Source organism: Panthera onca, chromosome B4, assembly GCF_046562875.1.
Source record: "Panthera onca isolate mPanOnc1 chromosome B4, mPanOnc1 haplotype 2, whole genome shotgun sequence".
In the NCBI taxonomy this organism is placed as follows: Eukaryota; Metazoa; Chordata; class Mammalia; order Carnivora; family Felidae; genus Panthera; species Panthera onca.
In genome coordinates, this window is record NC_138345.1 from 4,496,330 (window position 1) to 4,515,464 (window position 19,135).

A 19,135-nucleotide genomic window follows, 5' to 3' on the forward strand; every position below is an offset into this window, starting at 1 on the left:
AAAAAAAAGAGCGCCTGGGTGACTCAGTCAGTTGAGCGTCTGACTTCAGCTCAGGTCATGATCTCGCAGTTCGTGGGTTCGAGCCTCACGTCGTGCTCTGTGCTGACAGCTGGGAGTCTGGAGCCTGCTTTGGATTCTGTGTCTCCCTCTCTCTGCCCCTCCCCCGCTCATGCTCTGTCTCTCTCTTGTCTCTCTCTCTCTCAAAAATAAATAAACATTAAAAAAAATTAAAAAAAGAAAAAAAGAAAACCACAGCATGGGCATATTCCTAGGATAGTAATTACGACCCTTTGATGCACAGAGCATAGCCAGGTGGCTCATTCGGTGAAAAGGAAAATAAATCCACGCCATGCTGGGAAATGTTTGGAACCTGGAGTAATATGGGGTGAGGGAAATTATGTGACACTCGCCTTAGTAATAGCCACAGGAGAGTGCATGCAGCCCTGACTCGCTGGGTGAGTTGGCCCACGTTACTAACGTATGTGGAATGGGAGGTTCGCGCCATTTTGCCAACACGTCCGTGGTCAGCCGGTGTGAGGTCAAGAGCTAAGCAGTGGCCCTACACCACTTAGCTAGGGGATCTTATCGGTGATTTAAGAGGCCAAGGGTTTGTTGTGTCTGCGTCGTTTGAGAGGTTAAAGCCTGAGACATTTGCCATTTGGTCTCTGTCGCCATTTTGCCAGCTGTTGTCCGTCCTTTTTGGAACAGGCAATGCCCCTTCCCAAGGCATGTACCTGGGCTGGATGAGGCTTGCAAGGGGAGCCGGCAGAAGGATGCAGGTGTGGGGTGGGGTGGGGCGGGTGTCCCTAATGAAAACAGGAAATCCTAGAGTAATGAGGAAGCCAGTGAATGACAGCTGCTCTGTGAGAGGGGGGGTCACGGGAGCACCTGGGTGGCTCAGTTAAGCTCATCCTCGGGGGTAACGTCACCCTCTCCTACCGATCAGTCAGGAGACAGGGCTATCAGGTTGTACCGTAGAATCGATGACTCCACCTCACCCCTCCACACTCCCCCACCCCCCATTCTGTTATCCGCTCCCCCCTTTTTAAGTTTATTTAGTTTGAGAGAGAGAGAACATGAGCAGGGGAGGGGCAGAGAGAGGGAGAGAGAGAGAGAATCCCAAGCAGGCTCCATGCTGTCAGCGCAGAGCCCCGCACGGGGCTTGAACTCACCAGCCGTGAGATCATGACCTGAGCTGAGATCAAGAGTCCTACGGTTAACGGACTGAACCACCCAGGCGCCCCGGGCTCCTTGATTTTAAGAGTTTTGTAATCACTGCACTTGAACAAGGTTGACATGAGTTATGTCAGAGTCACAGCGGGAGAGGCGGGACTCATGGCGGTGCTGACGTCCCCGAGCGAGCGGCCCCAGCGGGCCACCAAACAGCCGCGTCTGCAGTTCAGTCTTGGCGGCAGGGTCTGGGGAGGTGTGGGTGTCGGGGGCGGGGAGACAGCGCTCTGTGTGAAGCCAGAGCTCAGAGGCACATGGCGTCCCAGGGGAACGGAAGAGCGCGAGACGCTGTATCTCCGTGGTGAGTCTGGGCCGGGCCACATGGTCTCCTGGGTTAGCCTTCCCGGAACGGCTCTTCGCGCGGGTCAGCCTCCGGAAGAGTAAAGTCTGCCTGGGCAATCGAGGGGACCCGCCAGCACCGTTGGCTCAAGATCTGGACTTGCAAATACCGGTGAGGTTTCGGGGTTGGCAAACATCTGACCCATTTGTGCAACCGTTTCTGAGTCTGGCCACACAGCTTGTTTACTGGACGCACGAGGGAGGCCAGCGTAACTGAAGCGATAGACGGTTGTTAAACGATCCACGGTTTACCCAGGTGGTCGCGACAGGTGCCTTGGGCGAGCTGGGCCCCTGTCTCTAAGAGTGCAGGGGGGTCCGCCTCAGGTCAAAAGTGTCCCTCTGCAGTACCCACCTGCCGAGGGATCCTGAGCTATCTGAGCCAACCACCGGGTGGCTTGTGTCCTGTGTTTTAGGAGACAGTCCCTCTGCGCTCGCCTAGGCTCTGGATTAGCCATACACTTGTAACAATCCTCCGGTCAGAGGATTTGAGCCTGAGTGTCACAGACCAACCAGCCCGTGTGCCCAGACCAAATACAGACACAACCGGTCAGCTAACAGGTGCACCTGATCAACTTGTTACTTGCTGACTTTGTGGCCACTCTCCCAGGGAGCTGGGTCATTCCCAAGGAAGAATGGCGGAGCGGCTGTCTATCTCCATACCCGCGGGAGTGAAGCTCCGTGATGATCCGTGTGTGGTTTGGGAGCTCCACAGAAAGCACGGGAATTTCTCCCTCGTCATTGTCAGATATGGCCAGCATTCACTGGGTGACTGGTCATCTCCTCTCTTAGTGGCCGCACTGGTCCTGGGGACGGCGCTGGGCCAAGAATTTCTCTTTCCTGCAAGGGCTCAGAGGAGGCGTTAGGGTTTAGGAAGCGGCCTTTACATCCCGCAAGCTCTGGCAAAGTTTTGGAGCAGGGAAAGCAGGTGGGCTTGTCCTGAGGGTCCCATCACAGGGCCATCAGGGGTCCATCGGGGCATTCTATCGTCATGGGTCACAGGGTGTGACTACCTTCAGTGGTGTCAGCCATCCTGTAGGAGGATGGCTGATCGAGAAAGGGAGGCAGAAGGGAGCAGTGGGTGAAGAGGTAAATATAAAAATAGAGTCTCAGTGAAGGGGCCGCCTGGGTGGCTCAGTAGGTTGAACATCCAACTCTTGATTTCAGCTCAGGTCATGATCCCAGGGTCGTGAGATGGAGCCCCTTGTCGGGCTCTGCACTGAGTGTGGAGCCTGCTTGAGATTCTCTCTCTCTCTCTCTCTCTCTCTCTCTCTCTCTCTGCCCCTCTATCCCACTCGCTCTCTCTCTAAATTAAAAAAAAATTTAAAAAGAGAGAGAGAGGGGCGCCTGGGTGGCTCAGTTGGTTGAGCGTCCGACTTCGGCTCAGGTCATGATCTCACAGTTTGTGAGTTCAAGCCCCGCGTCGGGCTCTGTGTTGACAGCTCGGAGCCTGGAGCCTGCTTCGGATTCTGCGTCTCCCTCTCTCTCTGCCCCTCCCCTGCGTGCATTCTGTCTCTGTCTCTCTCAAAAATAAATAGACATTAATTTCTTTTTTAAAGGTGTTTTCATTATAGCACGGGGACAGGACGCATGGGCAGGAGTTGCAGCATGGTGATGGTGAGGAGTGACTGATTATCGAGGGTTTTCTACCCTTTGGAGGCAAAGGTGATGTTAGGGCTCCAGGAAATTTGAGTCTATAGGTTCTTGGAGGTCTATTACTGTGTTTTTCTTGTAAATCATTAAGAGAGTTACAAACTACAGTGAAGTTTTTGTTCTACTTGTTTTCACTTGTTTTTCCCCTGCTTTCATTCTCAGGCAGTTACTAGTGCCTGAGGAATGTTTATATATATCTCCCACCTTAAGGGGGCGAGGGGGTGGGTGCAGGCTGTGGGCTGGCATTTGGCCTTCAGCTTGCCTTTTGCTCTCTTGTCATTACACACAACTCTATCCATCTGGGCGAGTCCCCAGCTGTCCAAAGCAGAGCTCTGATAAAGACTAAATATGAGAAGACGTTTATTCCAAGGAATCTGAGCTGGGAGGTCTCGCTCCTGGCCTTAAATTCCACTCTGTTCTACTCCCATACTTGCATGTGAAGGAAAAGACCAATCTGAAGCACGACTACCAGCACCAAAGACAAGAAAGAACAAGGCCCACAGCATGAAAAACCCCATTCACCCCTGATGCCCAGACCCTACTGGCTTTGGAGACTCAGCGCTTTTCCAGACTCAGGCTTTCCTCATGAGGCTGGGGGGAGTCCCCGAGGCGCTGGCCACTCTGTAGCGAGGCATCCTGGAGAGAGGTGGCCGGGCTAGAGAAGTCTGGGGCCTGTCCACACACATGAAGTTGGGTACCCTGGCACTGCCTGATCGGATCAGCCATGCGTGAGGGTAAAAGGAGACACATTGTGAAACAGAACTCATGCGGGCCAAATTCCTTAATGAAACAAAACCACAGGCAAAAATCCTAAGTCCCAGACAATCAAACACAAGAAGAAAGCTAACAGTAAAAGGAGGGACCAAAAAGACAACAATACAAACTTAGAGCCAGGACAACAAAGAAGAATGAACAGGGATTAAAGCACAGTAATGAAACAGGAGACAAAAATAATGCAGACTTGCCCGGGTAACTTAGAACTAAAGTTTTTGAAAGGCAGAATACTTAGTTAGGAAATCTGATTAAGGAAAACAGAAGGTATATATAAATAAACTACATTTAGGATAAAAAGTGGAGGCTGAGTACATTACGAAGATCTCTCCGACCTTTGTTGGGAGGGCTAAGTTGTCACCGATGCTTTCAAGGGCAATTTGACATCAGTTGAAGTTTAAAACGCTCTTTTCCTCGGATCGAGCAATTCCACCTCTAAAAACATATCTCACAGAAATATCTACATGTGTCCAAAGATAGGCAAAGATATTCTTTGCTGCATTGCGCGTAAAAACAGTAACCAAAAAATGAATACGTACTTGTCAATAAAATTCAGTTTAAATAAATCATGGTTCCAACCGTACTGGGGAGCCCTGGAAAGAATGTGGTAGCTGATGTGAAAACAGCAGATTCAGAGTAATATGTCTACACAGCCTCTCTCTATGCCAAAATATGGGCTTTGTATGTATGGGTAGAGTCCATACGTGCACACAGGCTGTCCTATGTTGTGTAAACGCACAGTGAAGGTACAGAAGCCTACTGACCTTCATCAAGGGGGTACCTCTGGGAAGTAAGCAGTGGAGAGTGGTATAAAGCAAGCTCTGTCAGCGCAGAGCCCGACGCGGGGTTCGAACTCATGAAACACTAGATCATGACCTGAGCCGAAGTCGGATGCTTAACCGACTGAGCCACCCAGGTGCCCCCGGATATGACTTTTGTTCATTTTAAAGGCTGGAAAGGAAACCTGACTTATTTCAATGTTTCCCGAGGCAGAGGGAAGAGAATCCGGGGACAGACACCGGAGCACATGCACACCCGAGAGCGTCTGTGTCTCTGCAGCCTCAGGACCTGCCTCGCCTGCGAGCTCAAATGCCATACTAGTGAGGTTCCATGCCAGAAACACGGCAAAATGCACTGGGCATTTTGAGCAGAGATGATGGAAAGAACTGGGTGCTCAGAAAATCACTGGCAGGGCCAGAAAGTGGGATCTCCACATGATCTCCAGGAATGCCCCCATAACTGATGGTCCACAGAGGTGTCCAGAGTCCCGGTGTCCAGAGTCCCCAGTCAGAAAGCAGGCCATCAGGAGGTGGCCTCGGTAACTCAAGAACACACCCCCAAAGCGGTGATCTCCAGTGGTCACGAACCCACTGCCGCCGTGGTGCCCTGGACAACGGAGCGGTCACCGCCCATCAGCGAGTTGGTCTTCGCAGCACGAAACAGGTGCCAGGTGGTCCCGTGCACGTAGCCTCTGCACCACGACTGCCTGTGGCCATGAGGCTGCCGCCTGCCGTCACTAGTACCTTAACTGCCAGCAGAAAACACCCCCAAACCATAAGGCAATAGCTTCTGCCTTCCAAATCCCATGCGAGCGCTTCTAATTGGCAGAACCCAATTAGCACATAGAAACCCTATTTGTAAGAGTCTATTTCTGTGCCGGTAGGCCAAATAGTCTTCCTGGTGTCACTGTATACTCAGGACATGGAAAATGAGTTGAGTGCCAACTAATGAACAGGCAGTGAGCAGAGTGCTTAAAATGCATGGTCTCGGGGCACCCGGGGGGGCTCAGTGGGTTGAGCGTCTCACTTCAGCTCAGGTCATGATCTCGCGGTTCATGAGTTCGAGCCCCACTTTGGGCTTGCTGCTATCAGCCTGCCAGTGCAGATCCTCTGTCCTCCTCTCTCTGCCCCTCCCCCAGTTGCACTCTCCCAAAAATAAATAAATATTTAGAGAATAATAATAAGATAAAATGTGTGATCTCAAGTGCCTTCCCGCAGGCTGCGCCCTCCTTCCCACTGTGGGAGATTTCATTGTTTAAATTATCCAAAAGTGACCTCACCCAGGAGGATAAAAGATCTTTCTCTGCAAAAGGGATCTGACCTGGAGAAAATTCTTACTGTTACTACTTTTGAGGTTCCCCAATTTATACTGGGATAAAGCTCCGCCCACCACCCCTTATAGAGCAGATTACCAGTCATTTGGGGAAATTCTATGGCATGAAAGACAGGAAGAAAGAGGACAAATAACTTAGGGACAAAAAAGCATAGAGACTAGCCAACAATGGAGTTTTTAATTTTTTTTCAAATGTTTATTTGTTTTTGAGAGAGACAGAGACAGAATGCGAGTGGGTTAGGGGTAGAGAGAGAGAGGGAGACACAGAATCCGAGGCAGGTTCCGGGCTCTGAGCCATCAGCACAGAGCCCAACACAGGGCTCGAACTCACAAGCTGTGAGATCATGACCTGAGCCAAAGTCAGACACTCAACCGACTGAGCCACCCAGGTGCCCCCCAACAATGGAATTTTTAAAACAAAGACTACAGTTATTCTTCAGAGGGATAAGGTGAGAATGAATCCATAGAACAAAAATAAAATTCTATTCCTTAAAAAGAACAATGAAGAGCTAATAGAAATAAAGAATAAGACAGGCAGAGTTTATTATGAAGGACAGCATTTCTGCTGCAAATTTTCAAGGAGAAAACCCCAGATAAATTATAAAAAGTATATTTTAAGTGTACTGGAAAGTTGTGGAAACAACAGAAATGAGACAAACTAAAATTCCCCTTCTTCAATGCATGGATGATCATGAGCTATTTTCTTTCCTGCAGGAATTTCCCAGTTTTGATGAGCCAAAGTCAGGCTTGACCCAGACAAAGGAATTCTACTCAGGGATTTACAAACTAGCAGAGAGAGTATCTGGCATAGTGCAGGCCTGGCATGGCAGATTATAAACTCAAAAATAAAAACAAAAACAAAAACACCAAAGTACTGCAGGGTTTTTTCCCAAGAGACATTTTCTGAGGTCTAGGGCATGTTTGAAGCTTGGGGTCAGGGCCAGAAGCATCTGAGAAGCAGAGTAAAATATCCTGAAGTCTTGTGGTGCTTTGGAATGAAAGTCATACTTGAAGGGGAGACAATGTCCAGACCACAACACAGGCAGGGAAACCCAAGCAGAGCATATCAGTCTCGTTGAAAGGACCAGACTGAAGTCAAAGCCCAGGCAGGCTGGGGAAGCTAGATATTGCACAGTGGTTACCAGAAAACAGGGAGCCATAGAGCAAAAGAGCCCCCAAAATCTGCCTAGAAGTCCCCTTGAGTGTATGACTAAATACTGAGATGTGAAACGCCACAAAGCCACACAAATATAGATGGGAGCACTTAGTTAAACAATTCCAAGATGACACAGAGCTAGGACATGTCTGAGTTTTGATCAGCAGAGTAGAGAATCTTTGTTGAAAACCCATGGAATTCAGTATAGACCCTAGAAGAGTAATATTTTACATTCCAGAAGAACTGCAAAAAAAAGGTTAAAGGTAAGCTAATAAGATAATAATGAAGCTAAATATAACTAATGTGTTAATACAAAAGAAAGCAGAAAAAGAGAAAAAAGGAACAAAGAACAGATGAAACAAATAGAAAACAAAGAGGAAGATGGTGGATTTAAGTCCAAGTATATTGATAATTACGTTAGATATACATGGTTTAAACACTCCACTTAAAAGGCATAGATATTTAGGCTGGATGAAAAGCAGAATCTATATGCTATCTACAAGAAACAGATAATGCTGTCTATGCACAGATAACGTGATTTTCAATGATGGAAACTCCAAAAACATTTTGTATATTAATAGAACTAATATGTGAGTTTAGAAGGACACAGAATACAAAGTCAGTATTTAAGAGATTGATGGTATTTTTATAGACTAAAAATAAAAAAAACAGAAATTGATTTTTTTTTAAGCAGTATCCTTTACTCTTGTATTACGAAGCAAAATATTTAGGGGAAATTTAGAAATATGTGCAAGATTTGTATGCCAAAATACATGGAATGTTGATGAGAGGGATTAAGAATACCTAAATAAATGAAGAGAGATACTGTGTCCATGGATTGGAAGGCTCAATATTGCTAAGCTGTCAATTCTTCCCAAAATGTTTCTCTAGATTTCAGATTGTCAGACCCGCTATAAGCAAGTTCTACTTCCACAACCCCGGCAGAACTCACCGAGAAGCTCGTGTGGAAAAGAGAGTTTGAGCGAATTGAAAAAGTTCAGCCTGAAGTGAACAAAGATGAAATATTGGCATGTATGTATGTATGTTAAGTAAACTCTACACCCAACAGGGGGCTTGAACTCATGACCCTGAGATCAAGAGCCGCGTGTTCCCCCAACTGAGCCAGCCAGGTGCCCCAGCAATTAATTATTTTAAATAGTTGAATTTTTTTTTTTTTTTTTTTTTTTTTTTTTTTTTACAGTCTTCCCATTATGTTACTCATCCCCAGTTACGGCAGGATAGGAAGAGTTTATGTCCTGGCTGAAGTATGGTGGAGAAGTTCGGTGCCCTCCCGGGTGGGGTTGATGGGCCGGTGGATTCCCACCCATTACCTGCCGCCCCTCCCCCCATCTACGGAGTGCTAAGGAGTGCTCCCGTCTAGACCAACGATGATGTGAAACAACCCTACTGCTCTGACCTGATAAGCTGTGTTCACTCTGCCATGATCTCCATCACCAATATTTGCTGCGACTAAGCAAACTCAACTTCGAAGACAGGGTCTAGAGTCCAAGGGCTTCTCCGCACATTTTAGTCAATGCTTCCCTCTAGCGTGTGGCTTTGACATCGCACGAGCCCAGGGTTGTGACCATAGATGCAAAGAGTTTGAATAAACCTAGAGACCCTTCCCAAATTCCCCGCAGCTAGCGTATTTCACAGATAAGGAAACTGAAATGCCAGGTATTTTGCCAGGATCTCCTGATGGCACATAGGAGATCACGCAGAAGAGAAGACGGGAGGGTGATGGACAAGCACCCACATCATCGGGTTATTTTTAAGCCACTAACCTTGTAGTAATTTGTTACAGCATAATAAGAAATGAAGGCAACTGGATTTCACTATAATTTTGCAATCCTATACATTTACTTTATTTTCGGGCTTTAAAACCCTTTCTATGATAAGAGCCCACATAAAGAATGGAGGAGATAGGATAGGATGAAAACCTGACATGAGGTGGCAGAGAGAAATACAGTAAGAATTTAAGTTGTATAATTTTGTGGGTTTCTTTAAAGTTGAAAGTGTAAGGGGCACCTGGGTGACCCTTCCTTCCTTCCTTCCTTCCTTCCTTCCTTCCTTCCCTCCCTCCTTCCTTCTCCCCTCCCTCTTTCCTTCCTTCCTTCTTTCCTTCCTTCCTTCCTTCCCTCCTTCCTCCTTCCTTCATTCCTTCCCTCCTTCCTTCCCTCCCTCCTTCCTTCTCCCCTCCCTCTTTCCTTCCTTCCTTCTTTCCTTCCTTCCTTCCTTCCCTCCTTCCTCCTTCCTTCATTCCTTCCCTCCTTCCTTCCTTCCCTCCTTCCTTCTCCCCTCCCTCTTTCCTTCCTTCCCTCCTTCCTTCTCCCCTCCCTCTTTCCTTCCTTCCTTCCATCCTTCTTTCCTTCCATCCCTCCTTCCTTTCTTCCTTCTTTCCTTCCTTCCTTCCTTCCTTCCTTCCTTCCTTCCCTCCTTCCTTCTCCCCTCCCTCTTTCCTTCCTTCCTTCTTTCCTTCCTTCCTTCCTTCCCTCCTTCCTCCTTCCTTCATTCCTTCCCTCCTTCCTTCCCTCCCTCCTTCCTTCTCCCCTCCCTCTTTCCTTCCTTCCTTCTTTCCTTCCTTCCTTCCTTCCCTCCTTCCTCCTTCCTTCATTCCTTCCCTCCTTCCTTCCTTCCCTCCTTCCTTCTCCCCTCCCTCTTTCCTTCCTTCCCTCCTTCCTTCTCCCCTCCCTCTTTCCTTCCTTCCTTCCATCCTTCTTTCCTTCCATCCCTCCTTCCTTTCTTCCTTCTTTCCTTCCTTCCTTCCTTCCTTCCTTCCTTCCTTCCTTCCTTCCACGGGTACTGCAGGCATGCCCTGTGTTAGACACTTCATGGAGAAGGTGCGGACATGGGAGCTCTGTCCTCAGAGGTCATGGTACACCCAGGGAGACAACAGAATATGTGTGTCCATGTCCCTGCAAAAACTGAGACCGGAACTATCTCAGAATTTCTGGGGCGAATGTTCCGGGGAGATATACCTGTAAGGGATCGAGGAAGCAAGACTGGGCTGAGGCAGAAGCTGACCCAAAAAGCAGTTGTGTCATTGAAACCCAAGTTCGGCTGCCTGTTGCTTGAAAGGCCAAGACTCAAGAGACAAGTTTTGATTGGAAAGGAATATGAGCTTCACTCCAGAGGCCAGCAATCTGGGGAGAAGGCAGACTCTTGTCCAAAGGCCAACAACTCCCAGGTTTCTGCCTGGTTCAGATTTTGAAAGGGGTTTAATCAGTTAAGGGAGTGCAGTGGTCTGTGACATTTCTTGCTGACATGCAGACTCGATGCCCATTGTAGAATTAGCTCAGTGCTGGGATTAGCTCAGTGCTGTAGAATTAGCTCAGTTGTGTGAGAAGTTCAAGTTCCCTGGGGCCGGGGGTGGGTGGGGGCTTGTGCAAGAAGGTCTGATTCCTGGGTCCCCAGGCTTTGTGCAAGAGTACTGTGATCTTCAAAGGAGGGAAAAGTCTACAGATGTGCAAAGGGAGGTCAGTCAAGTCTTTTACTTGAAAAAGAAACATTTTGCTAAAAATTGCTGGGCTAGGGGTGCCTGGGTGGCTCAGGTCATGATCTCACAGTTCAGTCTGTGAGTTTGAGCCCCATGTCAGGCTCTGTGCTGACAGCTGGGAGCCTGGAGCCTGCTTCAGATTCTGTGTCTCCCTCTCTCTCTGCCCCTCCCCTGCTCACACACACACTCTCTCTCTCAAAAATAAATAAACATTAAAAATTTAAAAAAACAAAATAAACATGGTGAAGGGCACACATCGCTTCAAAGGCTTTCCCCCAAGTCCCTAGAAAATTCAAATGAGCAGGGTTGCCCACTAGCCTGTCTCTCCAGGCAGATGAGAACTCAGGGAACCTGGTGTAATGCTTTACCCGAGAGTGTAATTACCCAGAAGAACATCTATTGCCTCATTAAGTCTCTGTGGCCATTAACAGTTAGCAAAGCAAACAGAACTGGGCAAGTTGGCAAATGCAATCTAGCCATTTGCAAGGTTGAAGACGGGGCCCTCGTTGCCAGCAGGTGGTAGGCGCTGGGCAGCGGTTTTCAGCTAATCCTACCCAGTGAGCACGGCACCCAGGACCTCTGTGTCTTCAAGCAGGACCCGGTGAAAGGGAGCCAGGAGATTCACCTGTTTAAATAGCTAAATCTCCCAATGATAGCCACCAAAGGCTTCCTTCCTTCCTTCCTTTTTTTTTTTTTTTTTTTTTTTTTTTTGGTTTGTAAGTTTATTTATTTTGAGAGAGATAGCCTACAGGCAGGGGAGGGGCAGAGAGAGAGAGGGAGACTCTGAAGCAGGCTCTGCACTGTCAGCGCAGAGCCCAATGTGGGGCTCGAACTCACAAATTGTGAGCCGCCTGGTGGGGGGGGGGGCCCTGATGCTTCCTTTCTTTGCTCTGCAGAGGAGAGCAGTCTCAAAATGTTGAGTCCGAAAAGATTATGACACATCCGGCCATCATGTGCCTGAATGGGGGGAGGGGGCGGTGCCTGTGAAGATGGGGGTGTGGAAGGAGGAAGGATTGCTTTCTTTGGACAAATGCATCGGTGTGGAGAGCTAAGCCACGTGGTGAGCAAGCCTTGGTGTGAGAGAACAGCAGGAATGAGAAGGGAAGTCGGGAGTCGGCTCCTCCCCTCCCTCATTTTTATGGGGAACAAACTGAAACTCACAGGGGAGGGATGGCTTGCCCAAGGTCCCATGGCTGGCTCCTGATTGAACCCATGCTCCAACTCGGCTATCCTGACTCCCACTGGAGGCTTCTACCCACCTCCCCAGAAAAAGTGAAGGAAAAGGAGAAAAGTGGGCGATAAAGCAAGTGAAGACAGAAAACTCGGGGAAAGGTGTGAGATTAAACTCGGAAAACGGGAAAGAAAAAGCCGGGGATACAGGATCCTCAGGACAGATGGAGATTCTAAAATCCCTGTGCACAACGAGAGTCAGGAGAGCTCTGGAGACCCTCTGTGAACCAGCTCTAGGATTTCAAATGTTCTAGAGCTGAGGTGGTGAATTTGGCCACATTTGGCCACATCAGAATTTAAAACTCCCGTTTTATAGTAGAAACTTAAAATACAGGGACAAACCAGGAGAAATATTGCAAATATCTAGCAAGGACTTAGAGCCATAAAGGATAAAGAATTCCTAATCAATACAAAAGGACTATACAAAATATGGGAAAAAATGGGCAAAGGATATCAGCCAACCATTCACAGGACTGGAAACAAAAACGTCCAATCAAATAGGAAAAGTCGATCAACTTTGCATGTGATCAGGAAAATGCCAATTAGGGGCAAATGCCAATTAGGGGCAAAACGAAATACTGCTTTACACACAGCAGCCTGGTAAAAAGTTCATGTTTGATACTGAGTCTGTGGAACTTGTACATTTATACCCAGGTGGCAAAAGTAAAACTGGGTACAACCACACTGAAGAGACAATTGGTCAAATCTACTGAAGCTAAATTTCCAAATTTTCATTTTCGTGTTTAAGCAAATGAATGCATGTTACTCTTATGGAAGAGAGGGTCACTTTGACCAAAACTTTGCTATTCAGTCAGCACCAGGCACGATGCTGAGCACTTTACGGGAGTTATTTAATAAACTCTGGACCTCTGACATCAGCAGTAAATGACCATAGACCCCAAGGTCTGCTTTTTCTGGGCACCTGTGGCTGGTGGACCATCTTACCCAAAGGGTATCCCTCTGAACCCCCAGGGGAGCTTTTTCAAAATACACATACCAGGACCCCTCAGAATTTTCTGTAGAGGTGGGGCCTAGGAGTTCCCCAGATGGTCAGAAGGATGACTCCTGGTTAAGAGCTACTGATCTGGGCTCTGGAGTGCATCCTGGCTTGATCCCTCCGAACCAGAAAGACCTCCTCCTCCTGCACTGAGCGCCTAGCTGGGTACCTGATGTAAATCGCTTCTTTTCCAGACCTTCTCCCATAGGCTCCATTCCAACCTTTTTTAAAAAGTGGTTTGAGGGTTAAGCACTATGCTCAGAAACTCCTTTGGCAGGGACCTCTGAATCCCTAAGATGCCACACCCATCACTCAAAAGGTCTTCAAAATAGAAATGCTAATGGAAACCAGAAATAGGATTGTTCTTCCTCCAGGTTTCATGGTAATAAAGAGACAGCCTGTGAATCAGCTAACGTAAAGGGCAAGGGGTGGGGAAGGTTGAGCAAAAGCGAGCACAGAATCCATCACCTGAGAATATCACCCAACCCACCAGTCTCTTTAATCATTAAATAGGAAAGTAATTAAAAATAATAATAATAGCTGGGCTATTGTTCTGGGAAGAATGTATGGGACATGAGGAGGTGGTACCCTTGACCTGATACACTGAGAGAATATAAAGGATTTTTCTAAATGAGGAAGCCACCCACTGAGCAAAGTTTTGAGGGGCAGCGGAGAAAGGAAACCACTCTCATTCTTGTCCAAGAGAAATGCAGTCAAGATTTCAAAGCCCCGGAATCCAAATGCCAATGTCGCCACTTCCTGCCGTGTCATCTCAGGGAAAGACCCAGTGTCTTCACGTAGATGTGGGGAGAATCATGATACCCATGTTACAGGGCACATATGTGTTAATCACCAGACAACTTAGCCTCACAAGAAACTTTCATACATGTAAAACATTCCCCCATGCCTAGCGCTGGGTGAGTGTTCATCAGATGGTTGATAATCACCGTGACAATATAGATGTCCATGTGGATTTCTGCCTCTGGTCTCTTGAGGAATGCTAGGCAGGGGCTTCAGTACTCAGAGCCTCAGAGCCGCGTTCCCTCCGTACACACAAAAAGGGAATTATTACTTCTGACCCCAATCCCCCAGAAGTCTTCATTTTCCCAAAGGGTTAAGACATGTATGGTACTTTCCAGAAAAAAAATCTATCACTGATCTTCAGCCTTAAAAAAGAAGGTGATTCTGCCATTTGGGACAACACGGATGAATCCAGAAGACAGTATGATAAGAGAAATAAGCCAAAAACAAGCCCTGCATGATCTCACTCATGTGTGGAATCTAAACTCGTTGAACTCATAGAAGCAGAGAGTAGACTGCTGACTGCCAGGGGCTGGGGCTGGGGTATAGGGAGATGTTGGTCACAGGACACAAAGTTCCATTGCACAAGATGAATACATTCATCCTAAAATTTGCTAAGAGGGTAGATCCTGTGTTCTCACCCCCACCAAAAAAAAGAGTAACTATTGAGGTGATACATTAATTAGCTTGATCACGGTGATTATTTCACAATTCGTATCAAATCACCCAATTTAAATATGTCCAATTTTACTTGCCAATTACACCTCGATAAAAAAGATCCTGATCTAGTGGGAAATGATGCCAGTATTCCTGCTTTTACGTGGCTTCTAGCAACAGGATGTGAAGCCCAATGAGCTGACGGAACAAAAGGCAAGCACATCTGAGGAACCCAGCAGCCAGGGAGAGGGGGAGCTGGGGAAATGTGTGGAACGTGCCCGATGAAGCAGACATGGGGGAGACAGATGGACACCTGCAGTAAAAGTAATGGGGTACCTACGGATATCGAAGGGGAGCACAAGAAGATGGCCAGGGGCTCTGCCCAAAAACATGTTTGGAATTTTATTTTATTCCTTTTAATTTTTTTTTTTTTTTTTTGAGAGAGAGAGCTAGAGAGAGCGAGAGAGAATGAGTAAGGAAGAGGCAGAGGGAAAGAGAATACCAAGCAGACTTTGCACTGTCGGCACAGAGCCAAACACGGGGCTCGAACTCACCAACCGTGACGTCACGACCTGAGCTGAAATCTAAAGTCAGACGCTCAGCCGACTGAGCCACCCTGGCGCCCCATGAATTTTAAAATCTAGTATGTGGATTAAAGAACGAGATGGTCATCCACCGTTGAGGCCAAGTGTAAGAAATATGTCAAAGTACAGGAAAACAAAATCCGAGGGATTTATCCTGGCTGGATAAACCCAGGAGACTTAATTTTTGATGAAGAGGAAAAACAACCTATTATGAGAGAATAACAGGCACCACATTCGCCCTTAAGCAACCAGAAGACCAGACAAACACATAACGCGTATTTTAGACACTGGATAACAGCTCAGGACCGCCAGCCTCATCTGAGATTGTCCTCGATAAGATTATAGATTATGTCTCAACCCTGTCAACTGTAGCATTCGCATCTTTTTAGTATTTTGTGTGACAAAATGGGAAGCGCTCCCTGCTGCGTCCCACAGCGCAATGGTCGTTTCCAGGGAAAGCACTTGTACAGGGGTTTGAACTGCACACTGAAAAAGTCATCTTTCCACTGAGCATTATTTTTACTTCAAAGAGCAAATGACAAACTGTGATTATTCAAACATAGACATGTGGCAGGCATTTTCTCACTGCCTAACTAATTCTCAAAACTAACGATGTTTGTTGCCAAGGATAAAAATTGAGCTTTTCGAGAGAAAATTATATTTTGGGAAAACTTGTACCAGCCACTCTGACCTCACTCAACAAGAAACAGATAATGTAACCGGTCTTATATTTATCAATGAAATTAAATTTGTAGGTAACAATGTTTGTTTTATGAGCCAGTTATTATCCTGATAACAAAGCCAGACAAAGATATAACACCAACAAAAACCTTTTCAAGATAATATCCCTCATGAACCTGGATACAAAAATCCTCGACAGAATTCTAGCTAATCAAATCCAGCAATATGTCAAACAATAAAACATCATGATCAAATGGTATTATATCCCAGAAATAGAGAAAGCACAAATTTAAAAAAAAAAAAATACCATGGATTCTCATTATGTGCGATATTTATGTGTGATAAAGTTGCTGCAGATTAAGCAAATACTGAACGGTTGTTCCTAAAGGAGATACACGGTTAGCTTCCTGCCAGCTTCTGGTCACATTGTTCTCCTCAACTAATCAATACATAACCCTGTTTCGTGTGTGATTCTGTTTGAGGAAACCTCATTTTACATATATTGTTGAATCCCTAGCCTTGGACTCACGACCAACAGCATCACAGGTCACGCCTAAATGAAACTTTGACACAGGTATTTCCTCTATAAAACCGCCCAGAGTGCTCTTGCACTCAGGAACACGAGACAGCTCTTCAGCATTATGCCTGGCGATCATTTTAAACAGAAATCACCAACAAAAAGTAACACTAACAACAACAAAAAAGCCAAAAGTCTACCGTGTGAGGGCCGAATCAAGAAGGCAGAGCGTAGCCTTGTTCGACCTCAGTTGGAAACATGCACGTCAGGTGACAGTTTTGGGCCACTATGAACTTGTCTGTGAACGACCACAAGAGCTCTGCAAGTATTGATTTTGGGATGAACTATACATTGTAGCATTTAGGAAAATTCACAGACACAGAATCCGTGAATAATGAGTATTGACTGCAATCGTAGGGAGAAAAATGTCTGTGAGCCGAAGAAACATTTGAGTCTGCAATTTAAAGGTCTCACTGGGGGCGCCTGGGTGGGTCAGTTGGATAAGCGTCCGACTTCGGCTCAGGTCATGATCTCGCGGTTCACGAGTTCAAGCCCCGCGTCGGGCTCTGTGCTGACAGCTGGGAGCCTGGAGCCTTCTTGGGATTCTGTGTCTCCCCTCTCTCTTTGCCCCTCTCCCACTCATGTTGTCTCTCTGTCTCTCAGAAATAAGTAAACAATTAACAAATAAATAAATAAAGGGCTCACTGGATCCTGTCTAGATTGATGAGAAAAGACGCATTTATGAGCATATCCAAACAAAGTCCTTGAATTATAATGATCAAGAGGGAAATTTGCAAACTTCCTGGGAAGAAAACAAGTTACCCATAAAGAGGGGAATCCGACTTGCCTCGGACTTGCCTGCTACACGGTAAGCTGGAACATTGCTACCGAAATTGTAGTCTGCTGACTGGCAGCAGTTACATCAGCTGGGAGCTTCCTAGAAATGCAGAAGCTCAGGCCCACTCCAGTCCTACTGCATTAGAATCTGCATCTTGACAAGATCCCCAGTGATGAGTGGGCACATTGAGGTAGACAGTAAGAGCATCTACAGACTTTTGAGAAAGAGGCTGTCACCCAGGTACTCTCTGAGCAGCCAAGCTACTGTTTCCTATCAGGATAAAAGAAAGCTGCTTAGTGAGAGACTCAGACTGAGAGAATACCACCTCTGGATCCCATCTAAAAAAAACTACGTGAGAAACAAAACTAGTCAAATGATACATGAACTGAAGAAAAAGTCTTCAAGGTGGGGGAAGATGAAAAGGTGGGAGCAAGGAATCTTTCGGCATATAGTTAGTTAAATATGAATGGGTAAGAATAGATTCTCTGAGAATGTATAAATAAGGACCTTTGTACCAGAAGAGACATCCTATAAGGGACATTCTAATAACATGAGATTATTTCACAGAACCTAGATGACAGAGAAAGAGAGATAAAAGTATTGCGAGGATTTGTTAGCTCCTGGTGATGGGGTGGGGGAGGAGAGTACAAGAATTTTAAACTAAAGTTCTAAGGCGAAGCTTTGACTGGGTTCTACTCTGCACCTCAATGCATGGAGGCCCCCGCAAGGTTGCCCCACACCCTACGGATGGTTGACTCTGGAATGATAACACCCCTTTCTCCCACTAAGCTCAGAGAAGGAGCACCAGAGGAACGCCGGGAAAGTCCCATGCCTCTTGGTTACTCAGAGGAGGGGGAGGAGGGAGCACAGAGAATGCATGCTGTTTACTGGGTACCCACTATGTATGAGTCATTTATATATACAACCTTATTTAACCTTCCCAGAAATCCTGAAAAATAGACATTTTCTCTGCTCTCCAGATGAACAAACCCGAAGCTTAGAGAGGATAACTTGCCACAGGCAAGCTAGTAAATAAGAGAAGTGGAATTTGAGTTCAGATATGTTTGCTTCCAAAGTCCTTGCTAACTGGGTGAGGAAGAGAGGTTCAGAATCAACAACAAACAGCAACTTCCTGGTAGCGTCCACCATTGCTTCTTCCCTCCCTTACATGAGAAACTCGTTAGTCTTTACTACCTGCTGATTCCTCCTCTTAGATACTACAATAACCTGTAGGTGCTGAGAGAAAAGCCCAAGAAGTAAAGTCAAAGTGAGCGAACCACCTTCCCAACTTAGAGATGTGGATTTTCCTGGTTGACAGTCTTAGGAGAAGAAAGTTTCCAAGACAAATGAAATCAAAGAATAACTAAATATATGGAGATGTATTCCATATTCATGGATAAGAAGACAGTATTGTCAAGATACCAGTTATTCCCAACTTGATCTATAGATTCAATGCAACCCCAATCAAAGTACAAGCAATTTATTTTGTGAATATTACAAATTGACTCAGCTTATATAGGGAGACAAAAGACCCAGGAGAGCCAACATGTTATTTAAAAAGAACAAAGTTGGAAGACTGACACTACCTGACTGCAAGACTCACCGTAGGGCTACAGCAGTCAAGGCAGTGTGGTACTGATGGAAAAATAGACACGTAAATCAATGGAGCAGAATAGACGGATAAATAAGCCAGAAATAGACCCATACAAATATAGCCAGCTAATTTTTGACAACGAGCAAAGGCAATATTAAAATTTAAAAATATCTGCTCTGCAAAAGACAATGTTAAGAGAATGAAAAGACAAGTCACAGACTGTGAGAAAAGATTTGCAAAAACATATCTGATAAAAGGACTATTACCCAAAATATACCCTTAAAACTCAAAAAGAAAACAAACAGATCAATTAAAACGTGGTCAAAAGACCTGAAGAGCCACCTCACAAAAGAAGAAATACAGGTGGCAAATAAGCATATGAAAAGATGTTCAACATTATGTTATTCAGAAACCGCAAATTAAGGTAACAATGAGATGCCACTCTACATATATTAGAGCAAGGAAAATCCAAAACACTGGCA

The 19,135-nt window shown here is 46.2% G+C and overlaps 1 long non-coding RNA gene across 1 annotated transcript in view; it reads left to right on the forward strand.

Moving 5' to 3' along the window:
* LOC132695146 (uncharacterized) overlaps positions 1-19,135 on the forward strand; it is a 358,351-nt gene that overhangs the window by 61,279 nt on the left and 277,937 nt on the right. The gene's annotated exons all lie outside the window — the stretch shown is intronic.